Source organism: Sebastes umbrosus, chromosome 9 (genome assembly GCF_015220745.1).
Source record: "Sebastes umbrosus isolate fSebUmb1 chromosome 9, fSebUmb1.pri, whole genome shotgun sequence".
Lineage (NCBI taxonomy): Eukaryota > Metazoa > Chordata > Actinopteri > Perciformes > Sebastidae > Sebastes > Sebastes umbrosus.
The window spans coordinates 3,363,319-3,382,653 of record NC_051277.1 but is presented as its reverse complement, the minus strand read 5'-3'; the positions used below and the strand labels follow the sequence as shown (position 1 = coordinate 3,382,653).

At 42.5% G+C, this 19,335-nt stretch overlaps 1 pseudogene; it reads right to left on the bottom strand.

Moving 5' to 3' along the window:
- The window catches only part of LOC119494058, a 145,336-nt pseudogene that overhangs the window by 123,473 nt on the left and 2,528 nt on the right, over nucleotides 1–19,335 (bottom strand).

Genomic DNA, 19,335 nt, shown 5'->3' with positions numbered 1-19,335 from the left:
ATGATGGATACCGTACTTCCACTACTCTAAGTCTAAAACCTGCTACAGCCTCTGAAAGACAGTAAGGTTGGTCAGGGTGTGCTAACATCTGGCCCCTTATATTCAAACTCCAATCAATATTTGAAGAGTGCCGCACTAAATTCAAGTCCACTGAGGTCAGATGGAACAGGTTTAATCATTACTAATGTTTATCTGGACTGTTTATTGATTAATTCTGGAGGAAATTCATATTTGAATAGCTGTTTTTTTCCTTATTTACTGTATTGTCGTGTTTGGCACAAATACTTTTGTGTTTCATTCTGACACAGAGAAAGGTACACATACCTCCATACGAGCCTACACACACACACCATGCAAACAAGCTGAGAGACAGGCTGAGAGGAAGGACACATAACTAGTCTCCCCCCCTCCAAACCGGTGAGAGAGAGATGAAGAGATGGGAAGGGGAGAGAGAAGGAGGTGGATGGCGGCTTCACGCTGTCACACACCAGCAAAAAGGACAGAGAGGAGGGCCCTGTCACATCGCATCAGAGTCAGCTGCAGCCACACCCGCCCTGCCAGCACCCTGCTGCTGGGAGAGGAGAGGAAGAGGAAGAGGAAGAGGAGAAAGCAAGGGAAAAGACCACCCCCTTCGGTTCTATTCCTCCATTAGTCTCTCTTCTCCTGTGCTGTGTGTCTCATTTCAATAGTATCTCATTCCTCATCTAGCCTTCCTCACATGCAGCAGTCTCCCTCCACTCTCACCATGTTGCCAGTCTCGCTGATTTGGCTACAATGGGGACTTGTGTGGTGGATCCCAGCCTTGAGCTATATACTAGACTACACAAGTCCGGGTGGCGGTGGCGGCGGCGGCGGCGGTGGCGTTGTGTGTGTAGGAGGAGACGGTACAGAAAGGGAGAAAGAGGATTAGAAATGAACTGTGGAGATAGAGCACAACCTGACAATAAGTCCTCTTCTCCCCAGTGTGTCTGCGTCTGAGTGTCAGCGTGTGTGAAAGAGAGAGCCAAAGGATTAGCTTCTGAGGAAAAAAATCATTTCCCTTTGTGTTCCAAGTGTTGCTGTCAATCATCGCACTGTAAGAGGAGCCGTGTGTGTGTGTGTGTGTGTGTGTGTGTGTGTGTGTGTGTGTGTGTGTGTGTGTGAGGATAGCAGTTACAAGGATGCACAATTTCTGGCTATGGCCATAAACATAACCAATAATAGACTAAGTCTGACAGCAGAGCTATTTTATCATTTATCGTTTGCTCCCTTCATTCCTATTTTAATAGCGGAGCACCTTTAATGCACTTTGTGCCACACAAATGGCACCGCCGCACACTCCTAACATAAAGTGATAGGAGGCCTCACACAAAGGCACAAACAGGGCAGCAGAAAACAGCGTACTATCAACATGCTTCTTCTTTATCTTTATTGATCCCCGATCGGCCTTTTGTTTCCTCTTTCCAGGAAGGTCAGAGGTCAGGACCGGCTACACGCAGCAGTTAGCGAGCAGCTAGTGAGGACTTGTGCTGAAGGACACTAACAGTAGAGGAGAGGTGATCTGTCCCTCAAGTTAGGTATCTCGTTTCCTCGAGTTAGTATCTCATTTCCTCGAGTTAGTATCTTGTTTCCTTGAGTTAATATCTCATTCCCTCGAGTTAGTAACTCGTTCCCTCGAGTTAGTAACTCGTTTCCTCGAGTTAGTATCTCATTTCCTCGAGTTAGTATCTTGTTTCCTTGAGTTAGTATCTTGTTCCCTCGAGTTAGCAACTCGTTCCCTCAAGTTGGGTATCTCGTTCCCTCGAGTTAGGTATCTCGTTCCCTCGAGTTAGGTATCTCGTTCCCTCGAGTTAGTATCTCGTTCCCTCGAGTTAGGTATCTCGTTCCCTCGAGTTAGGTATCTCGTTCCCTCGAGTTAGTAACTCGTTCCCTCAAGTTAGGTACAGTAACTTGTTCCCTCGAGTTAGTAACTCTTAGGTAACTCGTTCCCTCGAGTTAGACGGTCCCTGACCACTCGTCTCACGGCCAGCTGCGCATAGAGACCAGTGTTATGTGTCCAGCTCGGAGGATGGCTTGTTGTGATTGTCTACCTTACTACGGTTAGAAAGAGCCGTTGTTTGTGTTTTAACAACTTTTCAGTTATGAGTTATTGATCCAGGAAGTTTGAATCTGTCAATATCTTACTTTACCGAAGTACATCATCTAGGGGGGCTCTGTACATCAGCAATGCGTGGACTGTCAGGAATGATTGGAAGAAGTGAACTATGAAGTAACTTAAGTTAGAGAGTTAATAAAAATGTTCTCCTAGTGATCTAGGTGGACTCCGTAGAAACACTGAGCATGATCGGACATTTCCTAAATAAGAAATTCAGAAACTTTGATATACTGTGTGTTGATAAGTTGGATTGCTTGACAACGTATTAATAAGCTGATCCCAGCACTGTTTATCGCAACCACAGTGTTTTAGGACAGTGTTTCTCACCCTAGGGGTCAGGGGGTCACCGGATGGTTGTGAGAAAAACATAAATGTTAGACTGGGGAATGTGTTTTATATTACATGGCCTGCATGTACCAGTGATATCATTTGTCTTGGAACAGATTTTATTGAGTGTGATTGAGTGAGAGTCAAAGTGTGCGTGCACATGATGTTCTGACGGGGGATTTCCAGCGGGTCAGAGAAAAAACATCCACAGTGCCTGGAGCACAGCACCGGACAACGCCTCGGTGTTCAAACTACAACATAACTGTCATCACAAACAAAGCTTCATATTATTTATCATGTGTTTATTAATCACAACAATCACTCAAACCAGGAGACAGCCCTCCTCACACATGCTGTTGCTTTTTCTTTTTTTTGAAAGGCAAAAGACATGATTCATAAATGAGGGATTTTAACTGATGAATGTAACTGATTTAATCTGATAGATGAAGCTGAAGATATAAACATTTCACACTGTGGGATTTACCAGGATTGAAGATTTATGTTTATTTTTGTATAATCTATTTCTTTAAATAGATGTTCTGTTTGCAGCTCACGCAATTCTTGGTCATTGTTAGTCAATGTTCTCAAATCTCTTACAAGGGAACTACGGTAATCTTAAACTCAACAGTGGCTTAATTTAAATAGTGATAAATATGGCACAGCCCTACTTGATAACTATACCTCCTACCCCCTGCTGTTTCAAGTGTTGATGAGGTGCTTGGAAGATCCATCCAGCACACCTATGAAGCCCAACTAACACAGGAACTCAATCTCACACAGAGCTGTACATGGACAAGGTCATCTCAAAGTCTCCATTACATCTTGGCAAACAGATTACATAATTGTAAGGCAGTATCCAAAAGCTTCCCTTGTACACTCTGGCAGACGATCAGTCACAGTGATCAAAGCGCTAGATGTGTTTCTTTGTTTCTGCTGCTTCACTCCAGCCCCCACAGAGTCAGTTATTAGAATACAATATATTATTATATAATATATTACATATGCTGCTACACTAACAATTCCCGAGGTCCTCATGCACCGACAACCCCCCCCCCTCCCAAACATAATACACTGGGAAGAGAAGAAGTGATTATTTCTCTGTTGCAAGAAAACAAAAACAGGCAGCCTTAGTAGGATGAGGAGGGTGTGAGTTTCTGTTATGAGGTGCGATTCTTGCCGCTTAGCTGCCTGCTGCATCAAGCGCCAAGCAAAATGATTATCAACCATAGACACTGTATGCAGACAGACAGACAGACAGGCTCCATTAAGGAACATGCAAACAGAAAAAAAAAAAAAAAACAAGGCAGCAAACCAATTCAACCCAGAGGAAGAACAAATACAACTAATTAGATCAGGCTGGGACAAAATGCACACATATTTGTAGGGCGTTCAAGTGTGCACTCATGCAGGGAAAGCAACCGGCAAACATCAAATATCCAGTAAGAGAAGTGTGCTAGCTCCTGGGAGCAGGCGAGTGACCTTAGCGGAGAGGAAGAGACAATAAAAAGTGAATTTCTTCATGCTAATCTAGCAGATTCTCTCCTCCCTCTCCATCCCTTCTGACTGAGCACTGAGCAGGTGGCGGCGGTTATGATGCTGCTGTTGTTCTTCTTCAGGTTTGGGCACATTAAGATTCCACCGCGCTCTTCCTCCCTCCCTTCCTCCCCCCTTTGTGTTACTGTCGTTTTCCTCCACCTCCCCTCCCCTCGCTCCCTCCTCATCCTCTCTCTCTCTCTCATGTTGTGTTTTGTTTGTGCGGATTATGTGGGGAAAACTTTAAGAGTACAAAGCCACCTGTGTGGCGGCTGGGAGTTAAAACGCCGTGGCCACGAGAGACGCGGGCCGGGTCAGCCAGGGGTAGGCAGGCAGAGGGGGTTGTTAAGAGACGCTGGAACACGATGGCGGATGTCTCGTCCTGTTCCCGAGACCGTCCACAGAGGCTGCCGGGGCCTGTTAGCTGGAGAACTGCTGATGTGGCTAGCATCGATCAGTTTCCTGCACGGCCCCGCGGCCTGTGGGACCAGCTGACTGATTGACTGACTGACTGACAGGCGAGCTGCTGGTGACAAGGGCTCTATTTTATATCACTATTTTATTGCCAACCAATACTGTTGTTGGAATCCATTTTGTGCACTACTACCGTCTAGGTCCAATCATTTTGTGACTCCTGATTCTTTGAAATGTGCACATTTTTCTAAATTTGTTCTTCCCTTCCACTGTGCACGAGTCAATCATGGGAGGAGAGCCACAACATGTTTGGATCATCGTGTTTAAAGGTATAATATGTAACCGTCTGTTGCATTCAAAGTCGGCTCCTCCTCGTCGGCTAAACAAGCGAGTGAGGGAGAGAGACAACAGCGATGTTCGAGCGAGCCGTTCCGAGAAATAAAATGTTATTTTTCAGATTGTTTCCCGGTGGTTACGCTTCTAAAACACAAATAAACACACAACTAACTCTGCATAACTCCGCATAACCCCGCGGGGAAGGTGCCGAGATTTTGAATGAATGCAGCCGAAGTCTGTGTGTGTTTGTGTGTGTGTGTGTGTGTGTGTGTGTGTGTCTCAGAGCTTCTCTCGGTCAAACTACTGACTATCATAGCCGGGGAATCACCGGACCACATGCACATGACGCCACCTTTTATAATCCGTGAAATACGGCTGTTTTGTGTCTGACCGTTGTGTCTCGGTATCAGAAACAAACGGGCATGAATATATTTGTATTTATACCCTTAACATGTTGCTATCCACGTAAACATACACTCAACATACAAAGGCATGTAGTCGGCCTTTCCTGTATTCACGCCTCACCACGCTGCACCACTCAGACGACATCATTTCCTGGTTAAGGAATCTGCACTCACCTTTACATCGAGAAGAAGGTAGAGTCATTTTCATCCAATGCATCCTCATAGTATGATATCTTAGTTGCCATTTTTCGTGCGCTTTAGTTAGGTTTAGGAAAAGATCGGAAGTGGTGTAACTTAAAGATAGGGTCGACGATGTTGGAAAGCTAGCATGGCCTCAGGAGCTCCGTCTAAACCCCATCACATGCCTACCCCAAAGTCTGGAGTACCACCATGACATCACCAGGAACCATATTTCATTATGACATCACACGTTCACTACATCTACTCCGTCATTCCAGCGAGCCGGGAGCTGATTTTAGTATCAAAACAACCTGCTGTCATCGTGACATCACCGAGGTGTTTCCCTATAATCATCGGGGTTCCACCGCTCCGGTTTTCTCGGATGAATCCTGTTATTTTCAACCACTCAAACAAAACCCATGTGCTCTCTGAGCCGGCACTCTGTGAATGACAGAGAGCGAGACGAAAGAGAGTCAAGGGGGCTGGTTAAGTGCACTGAGTGAGCGGCAGTAATCACAGCTCTGGTAAAAGCACTCCTTTGCTCTGTATAGTGTTCCTCAGAATGGGCCTGCTCTCTGTCTGACTGACTCTCTCTCTCCCTCCCTCCCTCTCGCTCTTCCTCTATTTCTCCCTCTGTCTGATAATAGCTCTAGATTGAGTAATTGTGTGTTTGAGTGGAGCTACACTGCAGGGTGGAACCTGCAATCAGATACCGAGAACATGTTTCTCTCTCTCTCTCGCTGTCTGTCTCTCCATTCATACCATGCCTCAGCAGTCTGGCCTCTTTGCACCCGGCCCTCCCTCCAGCCATGCGGTTCCTGCAGCCGCTCCTCAACCATCACCCTTTTTCTACACACAGCCGGTGAGGGCTGGGGTCAATAACAGCTGTGCACCGCGCTGTAATTGATGTCATCATTTCAATTTGAGCTGATTACAGTTGAGAGCTGCTTATCGTGTGACCCGGGGTGGAATAACACACTGTAGGGCCCAGTGAGCTGCCACGCCTGACCAAGCTCAACTGCCGGGCTGGGCTGTATGGATGGATGGATGGGTGGATGGGTGGATGGATGGGTGGGTTGGCTCAGCCCAGGGCGGCCTCTTCTATTGTCTCCTAATGTAGAGGTAATGACTGAGCGTATTCCGGGGGCATGGCCGGCTCAAGTGTCCGTGCCGCTGGCATTTAGTGTAATTCTGGGGCTATTATTGTGATTGGCTCTGCCCCCTCTGTCAACACACACATGATTAAAGCCCTCTGCTGGCACAGAACTGGGTCTACTGTATGAGTACATCAGGGGGTATTATAGTAAAACTAAAATAAGCAGTGAAAGATATTGTTAGTAAACTGAAATCAAATAAAAACAATATCCTTTAAAGAGGACTGATTCTGCTCATTTTCAGGTGCATACTTGTTTTTTGGCTTTGTCACTTAAAGGTCCCATATTGTAAAAAGTGAGATTTTCATGTCTTTATATTATAAAGCAGGTTTAAGTGCTATATAAATACTGTTAAACTATCAAAATGCTCAATATACAGAGAAATACACACAGCCCGTATTCAAAAATTGTGCGTTCGAAACAAGCCGTTAGGATTTCTGTCTATTTGTGATGTCACAAATATACAATATTTAGACCATTACACGGTTTTAAACATAAACATTTTAAATGTGTCCCAGTTATTTCCTGTTGCAGTGTATGTGAATAACATCACCTGACAGGAAGTAAACATGGACCCAAACTGTTGCCTAGCAACACAATTCCGTTGAAATGCACTAAAATGGAGCGTTTCAGACAGAGGGTAAATACAGGTACTATATTCAGGCAGACAGTATGAGGAAAATAAAGTTTTTTTTTAACATTACAGCATGTAAACATGTTCTAGTAGAAACACAGAATACAAGTATGAACCTGAAAATGAGCATGATATGGGACCTTTAAAAAACTACATAACACACTAAAGGAAAGGGAAAAAGCACTAAAGCATAAAAGGTCCCCTTTAAAAAAAAAAAACTAAAACTAAACAAACTAAATTTCTTGAATTAAAAAAACTAATAAAAATTAAATGAAAATGAACATAAATTCCTTTCAGTTTTCGTTTTTTTGCAATAATATATCACTGCCAAAAAAAGGAGACAGCATGGATTTCAGTCAACTCTCATGACGTTGAACCACAGTAACTGAACGGACTTGATCCTCCAGTAAATGGCGCTACGCCGCAATTGCTTCACTAAAGTAGCGAAAACATCAAACATTATGGCCAATCCTACACAGTTCTCCAACCATGTATCTTGTATGTGTATGTAGCTACAGTATATACTTGAGACATTATATACAAAGGTAATCCAAACTTGCCTTGAGGCTCCAGGTGTGATGTATGCAGGATTGCAGGCCAAACAAAGATTACGAAGATCCACGTGTTTAAACGATAAACAATAGTTAATATGAAAGCAAGTATATATCTTTTTTACAACAGCCCCAATAGCTTGCTCATATATAGAAGCAAACAAAAAAAAGGTTCTGTAAATAAACTGATATACTGACAGTTCGGTGCGGTCAAAACTGTCTGTTAGCGCTCTCCCTGGGGCCCATAAGAGCTCTGGCTCCCTGACCTCATATAGTAATAGTAGAAAAAAGGGAAGTAACCCCAGGCAAAGCTCCATATCAGATTTCTATAGTTAAATAAACTCTTTTCCTAATTACTAAAGCACAAATAATTTAATAAACTTCTTTTTCTGAATTTCTGAAATGGCCTTAACAAAAACAAATTAAAACTAAATATATAAAAACGAAACCTTTTCTGAAAAACCGAAACGCACTCTGACAACTAACTAAAACTAAACTACAATGAAACTGAAAATTCAGAACTATAATAACCTTTGTGTACATGCAGACTGTGTTCGGTGGCTTTGTAACGTTAAGTAACTTTCTAATTGTAGTCATATTACAATCACAACATCGATACATTAAATCAGAATTGTTACCTTGACGAGATAATTTTTTATAGTATTCGCAAAAGACTGTGTCGTCTCCGAGCACCCGCCCACAGAAAAAGAAATAAATAAAACACCTGTCAATGCTTTGGCATTTCTCCTCGCTGTTGATGTTGAGTCTTTTCAATGAAAGCACCAAAATAACACCGTCGCCCTTCCAGTTTTCCTGCTGTGCACTAATAACACACACCGGAGCACACAGCCATACATAAATATGGCAGATCGGAGTATACAAAGGGCAACACCTGCACAGGATCAGGGCTAATTATCTGCCAACACAGGATGATGATGATGCCCCATCCTATGCAAATAGCAGAAGATATCCTCTAGTTAGAAAGCTTCTAAACTTTTTCCTGCATCGACAGCGGGCAATACCCTCAACCTTCAACGCCACTCGTCTGATCAACGCTTGGGAGCAGAGCTGCTGCTAAAAACAGACAAAGACTGCTCACTAAAGGAACACTGTCTCTTGCTGTCTCTTTCTTTTTTTTTGCCAGAGCTCTGAATCTGTGGGTGTTGGGGAGCAAAAAATCTGTCTGCCACATTCTTCTTCTCTCTCTCTCTCTGTCATTTTCCTGACTCTTTTAATACCATCATTAGGAGAGCTCTGCTGCTCGCTGCTGCTACCGCTGCTGGCCAAGAAACACGAGAGGAGCGAGAGGAGCGAGGGGTGGAGACAATAAGAGAAATGTGTGCACAGGTTTTTTTGTGTCATGCAGCGAGGTAAAGATGGTTGAGGGGGTAACTTAGCTTTTTGGCTGCTGTCTGTCCCCGCTGTGTGTCTGAGCAGCTGAGGTGTGGCTCGTGTTGGAGCACATGACTTCAGCAGAGTGCACATGTACAGTGCAGGAAATAAGTATTTGATCCCCTGCCGATTTTGTAAGTTTGCCCACTTACAAAGAAAAGAACGGTCTATAATTTTAATGGTAGGTTTATTTTAACAGTGAGAGACAGAATATAAAAAAAAAAATCCAGAAAATCACATCAAATAAAAGTTATAAATTGATTTGCATTTGATTGTGGGAAATAAGTATTTGATCCCCTAGCAAAACATGACTCAGTACTTGGTGGAGAAACGTTAATGGCAAGCACAGAGGTCAGACGTTTCTTGTAGATGGTCACCAGGTTTGCGCACATCTCAGGGGGGATTTTGGTCGACTCCTCTTTGCAGATCATCTCCAAATCCTTAAGGTTTCGAGGCTGTCGCTTGGCAACTCGAAGCTTCAGCTCCCTCCACAGATTTTCTATGGAATTAAGGTCCGGAGACTGGCTAGGCCACTCCATGACCTTAATGTGCTTCTTCTTGAGCCACTACTTTGTTGCCTTGGCCGTGTGTTTTAGGTCATTGTCGTGCTGGAAGACCCATCCACGTCCCATTTTCAGTGTCCTGGCTGAGGGAAGGAGGTTGTCGTCCAACATTTCACGGTACATGGCCCCGTCCATCCTCCCTTCGATGCGGTGAAGTCGTCCTGTCCCCTTAGCAGAGAAACACCCCCAAAACATAATGTTTCCACCTCCATGCTTGACGGTGGGGATGGTGTTCCTGGGGTTATAGTCAGCATTTCTCTTCCTCCAAACACGGCGAGTCGAGTTGATGCCAAAGAGCTCGATTTTGGTCTCATCTGACCACATCACCTTCTCCCAAGCCTTCTCTGAATCATTCAGGTGTTCATTGGCAAACAGACGGGCCTGTACATGTGCCTTCTTGAGCAGGGGGACATTGCGGGCGCTGCAGGATTTTAAACCATTACGGCGTAGTGTGTTACCAATGGTTTTCTTGGTGATTGTGGTCCCAGCTGTCTTGAGATCATTAAGAAGTTCCTCCCGTGTATTTCTGGGCTGATCCCTCACCTTTCTCATGATCATCGATACCCCACGAGACGAGATCTTGCGTGGAGCCCCAGACCGAGGGCAATTGATGGTCATTTTGTGTTTCTTCCATTTCAGAATAATGGCACCAACAGTTGTCTCCTTCTCACCAAGCTGCTTGCTGATGGTCTTGTAGCCCATTCCAGCCTTGTGCAGGTCTACAATCTTGTCCCTGACGTCCTTAGACAGCCCTTTGGTCTTGCCCATGGTGGAGAGGTGAGAATCTGATTGTGGACAGGTGTCTTTTATACAGGTAATGAGTTGAGATTCAGAGTAGTTTCTTAAAGCAGGAGGACTAATCTAACCGGTCTGTGGGGCCAGAATTCTTGCTGGTTGCTAGGGGATCAAATACTTATTTCCCACAATAAAATACAAATCAATTTATAACTTTTATATGATGTGATTTTCTGGATTTTTTTTTTTTATATTCTGTCTCTTACTGTTAAAATAAACCTACCATTACAATTATAGACCGTTCTTTTCTTTGTAAGTGGGCAAACTTACAAAATCGGCAAGGGATCAAATACTTATTTCCTCCACTGTATGTGTGGTAGGGCGGTGTATTGGCAAGAATCTGGCAATATGATACATATCATGATATAGGGGTTTACGATTCTATATATGGATATATATTGCGATATTGTAAGTAAGGGAATATATTGGGATTTTCCAATCAAACACGCCATCATATGCATAAAATCTGAGTAAAAAAAGTTTACGTTTTCATGCGATCAGATCTGCATTTATCAAAGTCCCTGTAAAATCCAACATCATAGCACTACTTTGAGAGGGCACATACACTGAAGGTGCATCTCTGCAAATGATTGTATGTATTTTATATATATATATATATTTGATTGTAATGTACAATGTTGTATTATGTGATTTTATGTATGATGTGCTATTCTTTATTTTTTTATATTCATTTTCTTTTTCTTAAAAACCTAACCAGGGACAAGGTCTGCAAATTAGCGATGGTTAGAAGTCCTATATACGTTGCATCGGTTGCACTTTAGTTAGGTGGAACAATCCCTATGTATTGTCCCTGTCAAATAAACTAATAAATAAAATAAATAAATTAATTAAAGTATTGCGATTCATTATATTAATTACGAACTGTAAATTGCATTTACGAAAACAACATTAAAATAAAGTATATATATATATATTGAAAAGAAATCAATAAAGTGTTTTTGAAAATCAAATCTTACTCCCCTAATGTGTGTAGGTGTACGATGTGCATCACAGCTGTGGCAACACGTGTCCGTCATCCAGGTGTGCACCCACCTGGATTTTAGGAGTAAAACCCCCCAAAATGACAGACAAACGCACTTCCTCTGTTACAGAACTCTGAGACATGAAGATCACTTCTCACCCAGCTGGATCTCATGTCTGGCCCCGTGTGCACGCCACAGACCTGTGTGACCCTCTGTTCCCACGGTAACCTGAGGCAGCCCCATCATTTGTCAGAACCTCACTGATTATCTCAGGTGCTGTCGCCCACCTGGAAGACAGGAAGTGCAGCACTGCAACTAGACTGTGTGTGTTTATGTGTGTGTGTGTCAACTGAGTGCACTATATAAAGTGTTTGTCTCTCAAGTATGGTAATTATTTTAATTATGAAGTCATTTGTTTCAGTTGCAGGGATTATTTAAACATTTTGTGTTGACATGAAATGTTGTGCTTCACAGCTGTACACGTATCTGTACACGGTTTAAAAGTTAAGTACTTCCTGGTGGAAGATTCGATACGTATTGTGATTTGATATTATGATTTAATGCGATTTTTGTTAACCTTTTCACACTAGACCATGGGAAAAAGTTGAATCATACACTTCTAGGGACTTTTAATTTGAAAAATGTCTAAATTAAATCAGTAAAATGTTTGATTTTTAGCATGTATGTAGTCAGAGATGTCCTGAAGTCAAATATATCAGTGATATTGTCAAGAATTATTTATTATTCTTTTTCCAGCAACTCAAAAATAAAAGAATAAAGACATCTCCCTCACAGATTAGTGGTATTTTCTTTTAAATTTACAAGGTACGTGTAATGTTTTATACTTCTGGTGAATATAATCCAGTCATTCTTATTTCAATATATGTATATTTTGTATATACAGTTCCCTTTGTTAACACCTTATTTTGAAAACCAGATGCACGTGTTTACCTCGAACGTCACGTTACTCAGACTACAACAATAAAAGCAGTAACTTCCTTCTACGTCCACATAGACTCAAATGAAGCAAATATATTGGCAAAAAAAAAATCACAATAGGTGAATACATTTTTTCCCCACCTCGAGAAGCTAGGGATGCACTGATCTGACATGTTCAGTCCCGATACCTGAGCTTTGAGTATCGGCCGATACAAAGTATTGACCCGATACCCATGTTTAATTAATAGGCTGTATGCCTCACTGTGTGGGAGTGACTGGGATCATTCTGTTATGTGTAAGACAACATCAAGCTTCACGTAAACATTGCTTTCCTAACTTTGTAAAACAAAATGTGACAAATAAATACATAGATATACATTTAATGAATTGATATTTATCATTAAAATAATAAATCCTGCACCAGCAGCTTGGTAAAACAATCTTCAAAAATAACAGGAATTACAAATCAAGTGTAAACCTTTTTATTGCAGCAACAAATTAGTCAAAAGTTAAACAGGAATTCAAAATTTGGGTATATAGTGTATAAAGTATATAAGCATAGATCCGGTATCGGTGCGTCCCTAGTGGAAGATGAGGATAGTTGAAGACTTTTAGTGACTTTAGTGGATTTTACTCTATTAACCTTCTATCAACTCGTACTTTTCCATTTTACTTTTTTGCATTTTTTTTTGAAGATGGTCTATTCAAGATTCTTCTCTTTATTTCCCAGTTTCTCTCTTTTAACTTTTTGCTGGGTCACATTGGTGCATGCTGAGCATTTAGAGTTTAGAATTGGTCACATATAATACTAATCGCTCTCAACAGAATCTGTTTCTGTCTGCGCTTGTGGCTACTTGTTAAAGGAAAAGACCACTTCACCCTGTTACATCTTGGCTGGAACATGCTCTGACTTTGCTCTAGTACACAGCAGAAGTACAGACTTTCATCAAAACAACAACACAGAAAAAATCTTAAATAGACAGAAGTGGCTGATTTATGTGATGAAAATGAATGAAGTTCTGAAGTGAGAATGAATGCATCTCTGGCCGAGAGTTTGACGGCATTGCTCTGTGACGGTGTAAGCACACAGTGTACAGTGTGACAGTCCCCACTTTAACTACTCCAGCATTATTTAGCGTTGGAGAAATGAAACAGCGATAATTTGTTGTAACTCCCATCATCACTATGTGTCCGTCTGTTCTAGAAAAGCAGGAGCTCTGCTGACACTCAGCATTCCACATACGATCCTAAAAAGACACACACACACACACACACACACACACCTGACCTCACACCCACGTGTGCACAAAAATCAGGCCAACGCAGCCTCCACATCTCTGAACAAACACTGGAGGTGAGGCTGAAGTGGGGCCAGAGGTTCAGACATACATGCACGTATGCACTCGCACGGAATTGAAGTTCAGGAATTGAGATCTTGGTATTTTACTGTGATTTCTCGCCAGGATTCAACTCACATTTCTGCAGGTTTCCGGCATTGTTAGCACGTCTGAGAAGACGGCCATATTGAAACAAAACCACCATCTCCAGATTTCAACGGTACTTTAATTGTCATAAATCCCCGAAGCACTACGAAAATAATACTGGTTCAACTTTTGAACCTGAAGGAGTTTCATCCCGTTACCTTTAGTGCTAAAATGTCTGCTTACAGTTGAACTGTAAAACAGAATAAAGGTCAACAAAGCATAGAAATCAAATCTGAAATATGACTACAGATTAAATATACATGCAGTTTAACAAATGGCTGCATCAAAACATGCAAGCACCCATCCCTTTGCATCAATACAGCAGAGGAAAGCCTTCATTTTACACCAAAACATCCAAGAACAATCCAAACCTCCACCACCGAATACAAACCTAACCTAAACCAAATGGTCCTATACCATTTAAAATATTGTTGTATGATGCTCATCTAACAAATACTAAAGAATGACTGATTGACTATTTACAGTTCAGTGTTTTAAAGTCAAACAGTAAAACTAGGGATGCAGCGATTTATCGACGTTGGCCTATTTTCACCTCGTTGACTGCGATCGGCCTATCGGAAAATAAGATAAGATTATTTTTGTGCCGTTTGTGCAGAAATAACTGCTGCAGCTCCTCCAGACCAACAGAGGTTTCCCGTGTCTTGTGAAGTGACGGGGCTCCGCAGAGAGAAACGTTATCGTCTCCGACCAAAGCTCTGGTGTCTCCCCTGTTCCCTCCGGCCGCGGTCGGGAGGCTGAGGCAGGAAAAGCCAACACTAGGATCAGCATTGATTCATGGAGAGACCTTCGTCTGGTCAGCTAACATTACTGCCAAGCAGCTGAAATATAGAGTGATATTGTGGTTTTAGCTGACGTGTATCGCCTCACTGTTTTGACCGATGCTCGTTCATGTCTATGTAGAGCGAGCACAAGCGCGAGCAACAGGACGCAGACTTTCGTTGACTGAACGGCCACAGGTGTCGCTGTTAACAAGCATTTCTGATTCTTAAATAGAGTCCTTTTAAAGCTCACTAATTCGTGCAATTTAATTTGTGCTCATTCAAGATATGAATGAAGGGCTGAATGACTTTAAGAGTGAAGATAGTTCAGTTATGTTTTATAATGAAGATATCTGTTTCCCTGGCACTAAAGGGGGAATAAATAACAACAAAATAAACAACAACAAAACATCGGTATCGGACACATTTTTTATTTTAAACATCGGTGTTGGTCCATAATTTTGCAATCGGTGCATCCTTAATTAAAACCAATACGTAGGCCTTTTTTTACAACAGATAGTTTGAAGTGTCAGAGTAGGAAAAGCACAAGTGTTACTAATAATATAAACGATGGCTCTGTTCTACTAAAGTGACCCAGCATGTACAAAACCAGGACCCTGAAACCAAAGCAAATCTCTTCCTACTGTGATGTGTCTTGTCATTCTTAGAAGTGACCATTTATTTCAAAGCCAAGAGGAAACATGATTCACACTCACACATATCAAAGTGTTCAAAGACCCTGTGCACACACATGAAGTGGAAACCTCCTAATCTTATGAGTTTTTAAATTGTTTGATTCATGCAGTCCCCCATTCTGCACTCTGCACACACACCCAGTCTCAGCAGCAGTTTAATTTCATTTTGCACAGCACCGATGTAGGACTAAAAACACACAAACACACTCCCAGGTTCTCATACTGTACAGTGTGCCGCCTCCTCTCAACCATCCAGAGAACTAACCAGCTGATCACAGCGTCTGTTCACAGAAATCCAATTCCCTCCAAAGGTCATTTGTCCATTCAAAGATTTTCCTTTTTTTCCCTGCGCTCTCTTATTTATTCTGGTCATTTGCTACTTCTTGAAATCTACACCCTTTGCCCTCTTCATTTCCCCTCCTCTGCCTCTTTATTGTTATTTTCTTGCATTTTGGTATGAACCCTATCTGCCCCCTTCTTGGCTCTCTCCCTCCTTCCCACCATCACACACAGCCTGGATCACAGCCAGCGAGAGCTTCTTGGCTGTGAATGGCAACGCAGGGCAGAGAAGGCTCTAACCAGGTGGCTGGGTCACTGAGGAAGTGGGCACAGCGGGGCAGCGGCCGGGCTACGTGGCTCTGCTGGGTTTTAGAAAGGCAGATGTGGGCAGAGCTTATAGGCAGAGCCCGGCAGAGCTTGGCTCTGTTTCTTGGCATGCCTGAGGAGGTTGTAAGAATTGATTAGTAATGACATGAGTTGTTCAGGGGCGGAAAGAAACAAATTAAATATAAGTGGACAGCACTAATGTGATTATTAAAAGGGGTTTTCCTTTTGTTTTGGACTATTTGTTGTGGCTTTTACAGCACTCAATTTTCATTCAGCAGTTTCATCAATTTCAAAAAGGCAAATTCTACAAGATGTTGAAAACAGCCTCAACAAGATTTTAAAGGACAGGTTCACATTGTTTCAGTCTAAAAACATCACTCATGCAGTAAGTCCTTCCGTCCACGTCGGCCCTGAAGAGATCTCTTTCTAATGCAACTCTAATGTGAGTGATGGGGAACACAATCCACAGTCCTTAGTGCAAAAATGGAAATTTAACTGAAGCCAGTGTGAGACTTCAGCAGTCTGAGTGAGACAAATGAAGTGACTGTTTTCATATATTATATTCTTTTTTGTATAATATTTCTTATTTGTTTCATTCTGTCAGTGTTTTCTTGCTGAGCTGCGGTGGAGAGACAGTAAAATAAAAAGACCATTTTGTACTAAAAAGACCATAACCACTAGAGCTACAACAGTTAATCAATAAGTTGTTTGACTATTAAAATGAATCGCCAACTATTTTGTTAATCGATTAATCGATTAGGGTAATTTTTAAAAAAAAGTTAAAAATTATCTGATTTCAGCTTCTTAGATGTGAATATTGTCTGGTTTCTTTCCTCCTCTATGACAGTAAACTGAATATCTTTGAATCGTGAACAAAACAAGACATTTGAGGACGTCATATTGGGCTTTGGGAAACACTCATCGACACCATTTTCCCATTTTCTGACCAAACAACTAATCAATTAATTGAAAAAATGATCAACAGATTAATGGACAATGAAACTAATCGTTAGCTGCAGTCCTAACACCCACTTGAATCATCTAACTTTGATTGCTCAAGTCTCATACAGTATATTAGCTTTGACTGCATTTAAAAGGTGCCCTGTGCAGTGATGTTTACATTCAGTATTTACTCCAAAATGCATCTTGTGAATCTTTTCAGCCTGACAACTGTGTTGAATGCATTTCCTCCATCATAAAACTTGCTAGCTTGCAGTCTTCTTCCCTTTGTTTGTGCAATAACGTAAAACTGGCAGCAGGAATGTGTATCGCGTCGCCTGCATGCTCGTGTGCACACATGTCCATCCTTGTGCATGTGCATGATGCAAAACCACGCTGGTAAAAACACTGCTCCATAGCACTACTAGTGGACAGAAACTCTAGAGGGTCCCTTTAAGAATGCATGTCTGCAGAGAAGGAGGACTGTGGAATTTGTGCCCCATCTCTTCAATTGGAGTCACGTTAGGAAGCGCCGATGTGGACAGGAGGAATTATTATCGTGAACAAAACGTAAACATGGGCGTGTGAATTGTGTTATTTTATGTAAGAAAACATGTGAACTAGGGATGTTGATAATTAACCGTTAACCGACATTAAGCATTTTAACCGATTAACGCTATCGGTTAAAACGGTTAAAAGAAATGTTAATAATTAATTACAAAGCTGAGAAAAACTCGTCACTTTAATGAGAAAAGCTGGTCCACCTTAAGAGCCCACCTTACGAGAGTCTGAGCCGGCGTTGTAGGATACAGGAAGTGTTGTTTATTCTTGTGCTTGAGTGAGTTCTTACGTCTGACTTTTATACCTTGGTTCTAGTCACCTTCCACCAATCAAATCCCGTTGATCGAACCAAACACAAAACACGTCTGGTCTTCTCATTATCTCGTGCCCTTTTCCTCTTGTCTGGGTCAGGTTGTTGATGTTTCCCTTACTCACTTTTCTGGGAAATGTTTTCGTATCGAGCCTCATTTTCCTGGCATTGTTTTTAACTAATGTTTCTTATTACAATGCTCGGTTTATCTTTTCACGCTCATATCTTTTTGGACATGTTCTCATATCCTGCTTAATTTTCCCGGCATCCCTGGGAGATGTTTTTATGAAACCAGATATGCTGGGTTCACGTACGCTTATTCTTCAACAGAAGTCGGCTGCTAAGTTAACGCTCCAGGACGGTGAACTGAGACAGTGAACGCAGCGTCGTAGCTCTCCTGATGGTGAACTGGGGACCCAGTTGTCTGTTGTGCTCATACACTGCAGCCGGCGCACCGCTGCATGCGAGGCACAAATCTTGTCGGTTAACGGTTAATAATTGGTTAACGAGGGTCGGTTATCGGTTAAGAACATGTTTCATAATTAGCATCCCTAGTGTGAACCTATCCTTTAAAATCCTAGCAGTGCAGTGATCTGTTATCTATAACCAACTCCACTTTGACAGCAACCTTCCTAGAAATGCCAATAGGCCTCGGGATGATGGGCCGGAGCGAGCAGCAGCAGCAGCAGCAGCAGCAGCAGCAGCAGCAGTGAGTTGCTGCTGGCTGGTGTCAGGCTAAGTGGGCATGTCAGGCCTGTGCTGTCCTGGCTCCCTGCCTGCTCTCTCAGCTGCTTGCTCAGTCCCCTGTGTCCTCAACCCTAAACGGATCCAGTCGCTGCTACTCAGCTCCAGTGGCGGGCTGATCTGGCTGACTAATGAACACTTTTCCTAATGAGGGGGACTCCTCCCCCCCATCTCATCGCTCCCCGTACACATCCCCATTTTTACTCCTATTTACCAGCCTGCCCTGAGGCTCATCGTTCACTCTTCCACCTCTTCCTCGGGGCACTGGTCTCCATCTTTCTGCATCCTCTCATCTGAGCAGCACACTCTTCACACGGACTACATCTCACTTCTCTCCCTCGCTGACATCCATTCACCAACTGTTTGCCATCTCTGCTCCTTTTTCCTCTTATTCATCGTCAGCTCTATTAAAAGCATTTACAATTCAGGCTCCTTGAGCAACTGTTGTGCAACCAAAATATTTGATGGTGGTGGCAGCTTTGATTCAAATGCTGCTGAAGTGACAGCTATTTGTCCAGACCTTCAGCACCTAGTGAAGGGGACGAGCTGGCTGAATGTTATTCTAAAAGCATGGTGCTGAGATATATAGTCATACATACGGAGGTTATCGTGCAACATCAGTGTATTCCTCTAATAATCCCTTCCCCCTTTTTACATGAGCAGACTAAAAGGGGGCAGAGGACAGAGGGATGAAACCATGACTCAGGTATTTCTCATGGTGTTACGACCAGTTTAGAGGACATCGGGGAGAAAAGCGCTTTGAATCACAAGTTTGACCCCGTGACAATCTCTGAGCTATGGGGTCAACCAGAAAGACTCACCAGGGACACAGACGGGGTCAAAGGGCAAAACTATCTTGCTTTTTCTATCTCCCCTAT